This window comes from Drosophila teissieri, chromosome 3R, assembly GCF_016746235.2.
Source record: "Drosophila teissieri strain GT53w chromosome 3R, Prin_Dtei_1.1, whole genome shotgun sequence".
NCBI lineage: Eukaryota > Metazoa > Arthropoda > Insecta > Diptera > Drosophilidae > Drosophila > Drosophila teissieri.
The window spans coordinates 23,137,847-23,147,128 of record NC_053032.1 but is presented as its reverse complement, the minus strand read 5'-3'; the positions used below and the strand labels follow the sequence as shown (position 1 = coordinate 23,147,128).

At 44.8% G+C, this 9,282-nt stretch overlaps 1 protein-coding gene across 1 annotated transcript in view; it reads left to right on the top strand.

Annotated features, from left to right (window-relative positions):
* The first annotated feature begins 2,981 nt into the window (after nt 1–2,981).
* LOC122619855 (titin) overlaps nt 2,982–9,282 on the top strand; it is a 38,646-nt gene continuing 32,345 nt past the window's right edge. The window contains exon 1 of the mRNA XM_043797052.1: nt 2,982–3,370. The gene's annotated coding sequence lies outside the window, so the exon portion shown is untranslated. The remainder of the gene's footprint in view (nt 3,371–9,282) is intronic.

The following is a 9,282-nucleotide window of genomic DNA, read 5'->3' as shown; positions in this document are numbered from 1 at the left end:
GTCACATCACACAATGGAAATCAGTCGACGTGGTCGCTTGGCATTTGCCCCCGAACGAGTCACTCCTACTGGATTGTGGCCATCGAAAACTGTCGCTGGCTATTTATTTACTCAAGCGTTTGCACCGAGTTGTCCTGGTTTTTTCGGTCTGGTTTTGTGGTCCTGATGGATGGCACTTAGCGAGGGTCGCCTCTGCGGTTGCTCCACTACCAAATGAGACACATAAACAAGGTGTGGTTAGCTGCATGCCATGGCCCCAAAAGCCCCCAAAAGCCCCCAAATGTGAGTTCATCGCCAGCTGATTTAAATCCTCTTTCAAGTCAATACACAGCCTTAATGGTTAATGATTTTAATGGCACTCAGTCGGCGACAGGTATTCTATATATGAATCATGATTCATTAACACCAAAGAAAAAACCCAATCTGCGTTCGGTAATTTTTCGCAACAGCTCTTTCGCTGAAACACGATTTAAAATATGTTGAAATGAGCGCACAAAGAACTTGAATTCCAAGAATTTGGCTTTGGTTGCCTTTGCACCCTGTACAATTGAAGCTGTGCCACCCACAATGTCACTATGGCCCCCTGGTGACCTCCCGACCTCCCAGAACCACCCACCGCCCCCTGGACGTCGCCTGTCATTCCAGTCAGCTTCCTCCGCTTTTGCCTCGGAAAAAAAGCTTTGCATGTCCGGCATTTCGCACCAATTGCCATTAAATTTGCACGTATAAAGCGAAAATGCCAAAAATATTTCACGACAACGAGACGGCAGGAACATCAGAAACAGCGGCAACATCCCAGCAATAACAACAACAGCAACTGGAGTCACACAACAAGAGCAAACACAACAAACACAGCAAACACACAAGCACAAACAAACACACACACCACGCAGCAGCAACAACAACAACAGGCGACAATCGACAAAAGTTGGCAACACGTAGTCGGGATTGCCCTCAGTGCACTGAGAAAAAGTCTGTATAACTAACTTTACATTCAGAGGAAAGCCAAACTGTATCTTAAATATGCAAAGGAAACTCTGTTAAGTTCTTTTAATATTGTAATATTTTATTGGTATTATATTTACATATTTGGAAAGGGACTTAGTCAGTTCTCAAATTATAATGGATAAACTTACTTCTGTAAATTTCAAATACTTAATAAAGTTGAAGATCTCTGAAGCTGTGATTTAATTCATAATAAATGAATGGCAACCCCCCTTTGCACGCATTTCTTTAAGTGCACCGATTGCGATTGGTATTGGACAGCAGTTCGAGTGCCGGGAGCGGGTGGTTTTTGTTCCCTGCTTTTCTTTATGCCACTTTCGGAGATGCTGCCCCTTGTTGCTGCTGCCGCTGTTGTTCTTGTTCTTGTTGCCTTTGTTGTAGTTGTTGTTGTGTTGATTGCTGTTCCATGGTGGCAATGCGACAAATTCCACGCTCAAATGTTCGACACGCGCCGGCGCAGTGGCGCAAATCAGAATCCGGCGAGCCTCCGCCGACCAAAAGGACCAAAAGATGCTGAGCGCGGCCAAAGGATGCCGGCAAAGCGGAAATGTTCAGTTCATTAGCGAAACGTGCGCGTCGTGTAATGGACGTGCCACCGGCTCGGAAACAAGCCAAATTCCCCAGTTCAAACGGTTGGTAGAACTCAAACTCGCTGTTGGCCATCTTATACTACTATCGCGTGCAAAAAGTGGCTAAAGTGAGTGAGTGAGTGAGGAGAGCGCGCGCGCGACTTGCAACTTATATTTTGGCCAAAAAGAACCAGCAAAACAAATTCAAAGTAAAATAGAAAATAGAAAATGCGGGGAGACGAGACAAAGCCAAGTGCGAAATTGCCAACTTGGCGTCGAGTAATTAAATAATTAATTGAACCGAACAAAGGAATTTCGCAAGGCAAAGCCAAGAAATGCGCAAAGCAAGAAACAATTAACTGGCTTTAATTGTAGGAAAGGTCAATACTACGCAGACGGGAGTCACGCACTTTTTTCTTTTCCTTTTTTATTTTTCCTCTTCTGTCCACCGGGGATGCTGTTTGTAGTTGGCTAAAACCGAAGAACCGAAGAACCGGTTGGTCCAAAGCAGCCAAAACCAAACCATATTTGTCGCCCCTTGTTTAATTAGAAGTCAACACCTGTACTTTGCATTTTGACTGGGTTCCTTCAGACTGTGTTTTTTCTTTACTTCACGTTTTCCTTCACGTTTCTGCGCTTGGCCCAAACCAAACCGCAAAGAGCCGCTTGATGGCCAACTGACTGACTGAAGCGGCAAGAGCAGCAGCCGCCTAGCAGCAGCAGCAAAAGCAGCAGCATCCACTACAGCATCACCATCATCGTCATCATCATCGTCACCATCATCATCAGCATCAGCATCATCAACTTCATCAACATCTTCGTCGGCGTCTTGGCCAATTCTTCTTCTGCCCGTTTTGGCCATGGCCAAGACCGCGACCACGAAGTTGCCAACCGAAGACCAAGAACTTGCCGAGCTGCAGAGCGTGTGAGCCGAGAGTCTTTTGCTTTTGCTTTTGGCCAAAGTTACATGCTCGCCGCGCAGTCGGCGTCGCCGTCGCAGCAGCAGCGCAGCGGCGCTGCCTTGAAGCCCGGCTTCGGCGACGCCAACTGCGACGGCGACGGCGACTGCGACTGCGGCGCAGTGAGATCCAATTGATGAGCAGTTTGCGTTTGCTTTTGCCTTTGCTTTTGCTCGCACACCATTTGAGTGTGTTTGTATTTGTAGCTGCGTTTGGGTTCTTAGGCGGCGCTCTCTCCGCGTTTCGGCGTAGCTCTCTCTCTCCGCTGCAAGTTGTTGCTTTTGCTGCCGCTGCCCGCGTCGCTGCCGGCGTCGCTGCCAGCACAGCTCATACCTTTGATTTAAAATAAAAAAAAAAGCGGAAAAAAAAACCGCCGCGCTACGTAGGCTATATAAATAAGCAGCGAGAAGCTATTGGGTCCGAGTCTCTTTGAATTTTATGAAGCGGTTGTATCTTGGTGGTGCCCCAAGCAGCCGAAACGAACCGCCAACAGAGAACATCACCATCCTCAGTTGGCCAAAAACCATTCTTTTGCCTTTTACCTCCAGTGGATTACCTTTGCCCTAAAGAAATCGAAACATAAATCGAAACCAACAAGCAACGCAGATAAAACTGTCCAAGTGAACACACAACACACAAACATCGAGTTGAACAAACCCATGAAGTGCGCGAAATGTTGAGCTACGTGTAAAAGCGATTTAAAGGATCTTATAACTCTGTGAGATAGATACGAATCAAAGATACAAATCGAAAGCAGAAAGAAAGTGGCTAGTGATCCCCCAGAATTCTTCGCTGAGTTCTAAACGACGAAATCCGTTCTGTTACTTGCGTGAAAAGGTGAGTTTCGTTTCGAGCAGCGTGAGTCCTTCGAAAAGGACATTGTGGTGTTTGGTGGTTCAGAAGATTCAAGAAGTTCCAGAATTTTCAAGTGGTTTGCTGTGCTGAAAGATTTTTGATTAAATTTTATTTTCAATTTTGAAATGATTTTAAGTGCTTAGAATTTGCACACGCTTTCAATAAATTTAAAATGTTACTTTTACAAATTGTAACTAATTGTAAACAATTTGTTGCTTCTATTCTAATAGTTGAATTTATTATTTAATTTTTTCAACCAAACTTTGTCAAGTGAAAGCATTTTTCGAATCAAGAAAATGATTCAATTTATAATCCTGTTTCATTAGTTATTTCAAGTAAATCTGTAGAACTTTTCCCGAGACTTGTTGCTTTTATTCAATAAATTTTTCAATATTATTTCCCGGGATGACTAGCTTCAGCATAGCTTCTGTAAATTGAAATTAATGCAGCGCCAACTTCTATGGCTAATAGTAATTAATTTACGGGCAATTTAAACCGGTGTTATGCACATGTGTGACGCGTTGCGCAATTGTTTGAAGCCCGATTCAATAATACTCGCAATTATTCATTTCCGCGACATTTTCCCCCATGGGGTTCTTACCACCCGATCGAAAAGTCCCATCGAACTGGGGTGTCAACTCTTTGTAGGGCAAAAACCAGACCTCCCATTAAGGCCATTTTCCAAGTGCTGGCCAGTGGAGGAGGGTGGGAGAGGGGGGAGGAGGGGTCACTGCAGTCGAGCGCCTGCATAAGCCGCTTTAATCTTAACGGCTGGCAATTAATAAAAATTAATTTGCTTACAACCAAATTAAAGCGAAAGTCAGCCAGGCGTTAAAACGGCCACAAAGTTATTCATTCATAAAAAAAAAGAGGTTCGGTTCGGCTCGACGGCTGCTGGTGCAAATTGCAGCCATTCAGTCGGTGGCTGGCTCATTCATCCACAACTGGCTGCCCCACCGCACCACTGCATCGCTGCACCACTGCACCAATGCACCACTGCACCGCTAACGTAACTGCCACGCGCCGCGGCCCAGACTGCCTTTTGGCCTTTTGGTCTCTTGGCCACGGCCATTGTGCAAATAGTTGCCGCATGCACAGGCAGAAATATGTTATTACTAGGATCCATGCTTAATAAAGACTTTAAACAATTTCTTTTTAACTGCAACTGTGCCTTAGGTAAATGGAAAATGCTTGCCAAGAACCTTAAACATATTGAAATTATTCTGATGATTTTGTTTCGCTCACTAGAAAGCCTTTCTTCTAGAACATTTGTAGAACTAAGTCTAGTTACTTGGAAATAATTTCTAAGAAATTCTTATTGTTATTCGTTCGAATGAATTTCAATGCACATTTTCACCGTGTGCTTTGGCATAATTTATGAAAAGCCTGCCTCCAGGCCGAAAATTTTCCGAGAGAGGGAGAGAGCAGCTCTAATTAGAATTTATGCCCACACCAACTGGCGCGCAGCTTTAAATGGCCAACAGGCACAGGGCAAAGCAGCGTCGACATTTGTCAAACTCGTAAAAACTAAAATAGCCCGAATGTAAAAGCTTTTAGTTAGCCATAAATAATAGAAACTATGGCCGAACAACGAGCCCGACGAGACCCGCCATGAAAAAGGTTCCCCCTCGCGCCCCACCACATTGCCACATGAAATAAAAGCCAAAACGATATATTTATAGTAGTTACAAGTGCACTGGTCTAGGTCCTGGTTCTGGTTTGGACCATGTTCCATGGCTGCTGCTCCTGCTGCCCAAATTCCGAGTCCCGAATCCCGGTTCTTGTTCCTTTGGCCGGGGGCCCAATAAAAAATGCAAATAAAACGCTGCCGCAATATGTGACCATCGGACCCACTCCCATTTGGTTGTTGTAGCTTTTTTTTTGGTCCCACTGGCTGGCAAACATTTGCAACCTGAAATGACTTTGAGTGTTATTTGGTTGGCCAGAGATTTCATTGGCAGCTGGCCAGAGCGTTTGAGCCTGACATTTGAAGGGCCCTGACCATGACTGGACTCCAGAGCATTCAGCATCCAGCTCCCAGCATTCAGGGCATGAGCAGCAGGTGTTTGGTTGTGTCTCTCGTTTTTTTGGGGGGCAAATAAGTGGGAGCCATGTAAGAGTGTCCTGGTCGGAAATAGTGTGATTTATAGACAATTTCTAGAAGGGGAGGGATAGGGGAGCAGAGCAAATTTTGACATTGGGTTTTTGTCTGCAGCGGCGCCAGCAGGAATACAGATTTATTGATGAGCCAACAGGAAACATGGCCGATACGGATATCGGAAGCGGAGTCTAGTTGTAGTTGTTGCTGCGGCTGTCCCATTCCCAATCCGATTTCGTTCTGTGGTTTCAGCTTTTTTTCCAGATTCCTCGGCACATCTGCTGCAGCATTTTAATTAAAAATGCCTGAAATGTCTCCCCATATATATACATGTATATGTATATGTAGTGTTTAGTGGAGTCAGGCAGTGGCTATAATGACATAAATGCCTCGACTTAGGGCACTTTAAGTCGTGTGGTTTCGACTGCGGTTGCGGATTGAAAGAGAACGGAGTCTTCAATGTGGCGAACTTCCGCTGCCTCTGGCGAAAATAGAAAGATAGATAGCCACAAACTTTGTTAGAACTCCATCACTCAGGGGAGCGAATCGCAAAGTTCGACACTTTGCCAAGTTTACGAGCTTATCGCCGGCTAACGCTGCGTATGCGTAACTTTATCCACCTGCGGGTTGGATGAACTGTAGCAGACCTGCGACTTTCCATAGTCACTTTCAATAATAACTCCAAGTCTTTTGTTTGGACGCTTTTTTCTTGTGTGATGTTTACACACATATCTTGTACTGAGTTGGGCGGCATTATCATAACAATTAAAAGACGCTGCAGCCAAGTGGCTGGAACTTTATTCGGCTTCATGGGCTTGCTAACTTTTATGTTAATTTATTTTAATTTTCGCTTCTTGAAAAGAAAGATTAAAGCAACTGCGGAGGACAGCTCCCTCCGCGTTCTGCCGAAATGCGCAGAAAAAAGTCTTTAAAATATTTAATTGGCTGCCATGGAGCTACTATTTTAAGTTATGATGCGGGCTCTGACATCAGCACACCAGAATATCATAATACGAGTATAAGAATACCATCAGAACATCGCAAGATCACAAGATCATAATATCACATACACATACCAGAGAAAGGAGCCGTCGAGAAGCCGACAAATTACATAATGATAGGCTGGCCCAGGCTAATGTCCCATTGTTAGGGCTCCCATTTTGCCGTTAGGCAAGTGGAGATGGACCACAACCATGGCCAGAAAGGAGAACCAGAAGAGCAGCCATCGTGACAGCAGGAGGAGGAGGAGGAAAAGGAGGAGGAGCAGCACGTCACATCACATCGCATAATTTAATTAGACCCAGTGTATGCAAATGATATGCTGCGCTAATTGAGTGAAAAGCTGTGCGAAAGCCTAATGAGCCGAGGCCGGGTCATGCATCTCGTATCTGGTATCTTCCATCTGGTGCGGTTATCTCGTACTTTTCGTATCTGCCGGATGCAAGCCGCTGCGGCGTGACTGCCACACTCGGTTATCAGTTAATCCGATTACGACGGTGTCTCTGAACCCATAACACACAAAAACAGTGCCTGTCGATGGCCAATATCATGGGATTTGTGCGAGGCTTTATGGCTTTAAAGGTGCGGAAATTATGGTTCTTAATCATGAATTTGTTGCATTGTTTCAAAGAGTCTTCACTAAAATAGTTATTTTTAAGTTTAAATACCACCCAAAGCTATTAGTTAACATTTAAATTTAGACAAACGACAGATGTTTGCTTAATGGATTTAGCTCTGATTAATACCTATATATCAATCCATTAGCCGTTTTCAAATATTATCCATCGACTTGAGATAACCAAAGCTGCATGTTCAAGAGATCGAACAAATTAAATTGTGACGCTGGCAGTTTTTCGCCTATTTTCACCTTGGGCATCATTTCTGCGCATTTCAAAGACACTTGAGAAAAAACGAAACTAAACCAAACCAAAGCAAAGCAAAGCAAACCCAAACCAAACTGAACATCATTCCCGCCAGCGATTTCTTGTGATTTTAAAGTTTAATTGAGTAAATCGGTTTATGTGCGGCATTAGCATTGTGACTGTGTATTTTCCGACGTGTTTCTATGGTCCCAAAGAAAGTAAGCGCAACTAAGCACATTACGACTAAGCGACGACACTTGTCTCGCATTACGCCCAAGTTTCCAAGTAGCCAAGTATCCATGTAGCCAAGTAGCAAAATGGCCAAGTGGCCAAGTAGCCAAGCAGCCGTGTAGCCAAGGTTAAATCGTGGTCTAGAACCAGGGAGCTTGTGGCAAGAACTGCGACTTTAAAGTGTGTCGTGGTGGGGCGCGAATTTCTCTAACCCAAATTGTTGTTGCCGCTGGATTCGCTAAAGTCTCGGAAGTTTCTGTCTGAAGTGGCTGCGATCTGGTTTGCAGCCACCGATGCCTTTCGAGTTCAATAGCCAAAGAAAGTGTCGGGCGGTAGAAAGAAAAAGTGTGTGCGGAGCGAGTGGAACCAAATGGCGACATAGATTTCATTGGCCACTGCCACTCCCACTGCAGTGGCCTCGAGGAGCGGCCCACCTGGCGTATGCGTAATGGGTATTATCAGCCGCAAAATGCATTTGGCAAGTGGCTGTTAATGGCCATTTCGCGGGGTGTTAATGCAAGTGGCCATTCCATTTTGGCCACAGGATGGGGGCGAGTTCCTGGCCCGTCATTAAAGCCATTCCGCAGTCCATTAACGCGAATAAAAGCCCTGACAGGCATTTCGGCATGGCTCTTAGAGCTCTAGGAAACCCAATTTGATTCAATTTCAAATGGCGAGCATAATGGCCAATGAGGCCAATAGCAAAGTAGGGCCCACAAATCCAATGCGGTCAAGGTGTCAACGCGCACGATGGCCAAAACTACTGCACAAATTAGACATGTTTTTCTCTGCTTATTATTGCTGGGCAAACGGGTCTACCGAATATCCAAAACTTAACTGTTATGCGGCCAGCACAATTAAGCCAACGGTGCGCCAGCAAATATCAGGGCCCAGAGCCAATAAATTAATTCAATTACCCTAAGGCCAGAAACCAAAAACCAAAACTCAAGAAACCCAAAGCTCGAGAAACCCAAAACCCAAATAGGCAAATCAAGTTCGAGCATTTCTTCTCTTCTTTCTGGCCGAAGATCGAAGAAATTCCTTTCTTTTGTGAGAAAATATGCGAAAAGTCTGCGCCTGCGTTTGAATGGCCAAAAGAAATCGGCTGGCCGAAAGCAAAACCCCAAAAAAATATATACACCTATAGAAAAAACTTGTTGTGAGCCCCGCGGCTCTGGGTGGCAAAATAGATAGCGGTGGTGAAGGTGAAGGGGCTGCGTTGACGCGAAGATGTTGCTGCGATTCGTGAATGAAATTAATTTCCATTGTATTTCGGGTAAGGGAGGGGGGTAAGTAAGTGAGCCATAAAAGAAATACAGTTACGTTTCAAGGCGGCGAAAATATTGCACATGAAAATAGATGTGAGAATCGGGCGATGATAAGGAGATTGATCACTCGAATGGTCTATAAAATCGAGCTCATTATGAGCCTATGCTGATTTCCTATTGCGGTGCGCATAGAAGCTGGCTGAAATCCCTAATGAGCTGGAAGCTTCTGGCGGGGTTTTTATGGTGGCCACTGCCATATGAATTCCGAATCATCAGCTTTCTGTAGAAATCTCTCTGTGCGTGTGTGTGGGGTTTCTGTTTAATCATTTCACTCGGCTTAGTCAGACAGCATAAGCCGCGCGAATAAATTTAAATCAGTTCAATTGAACGGGGAACTCACGAATAATAAACAGTTTGCCCACCCCACCGATGACG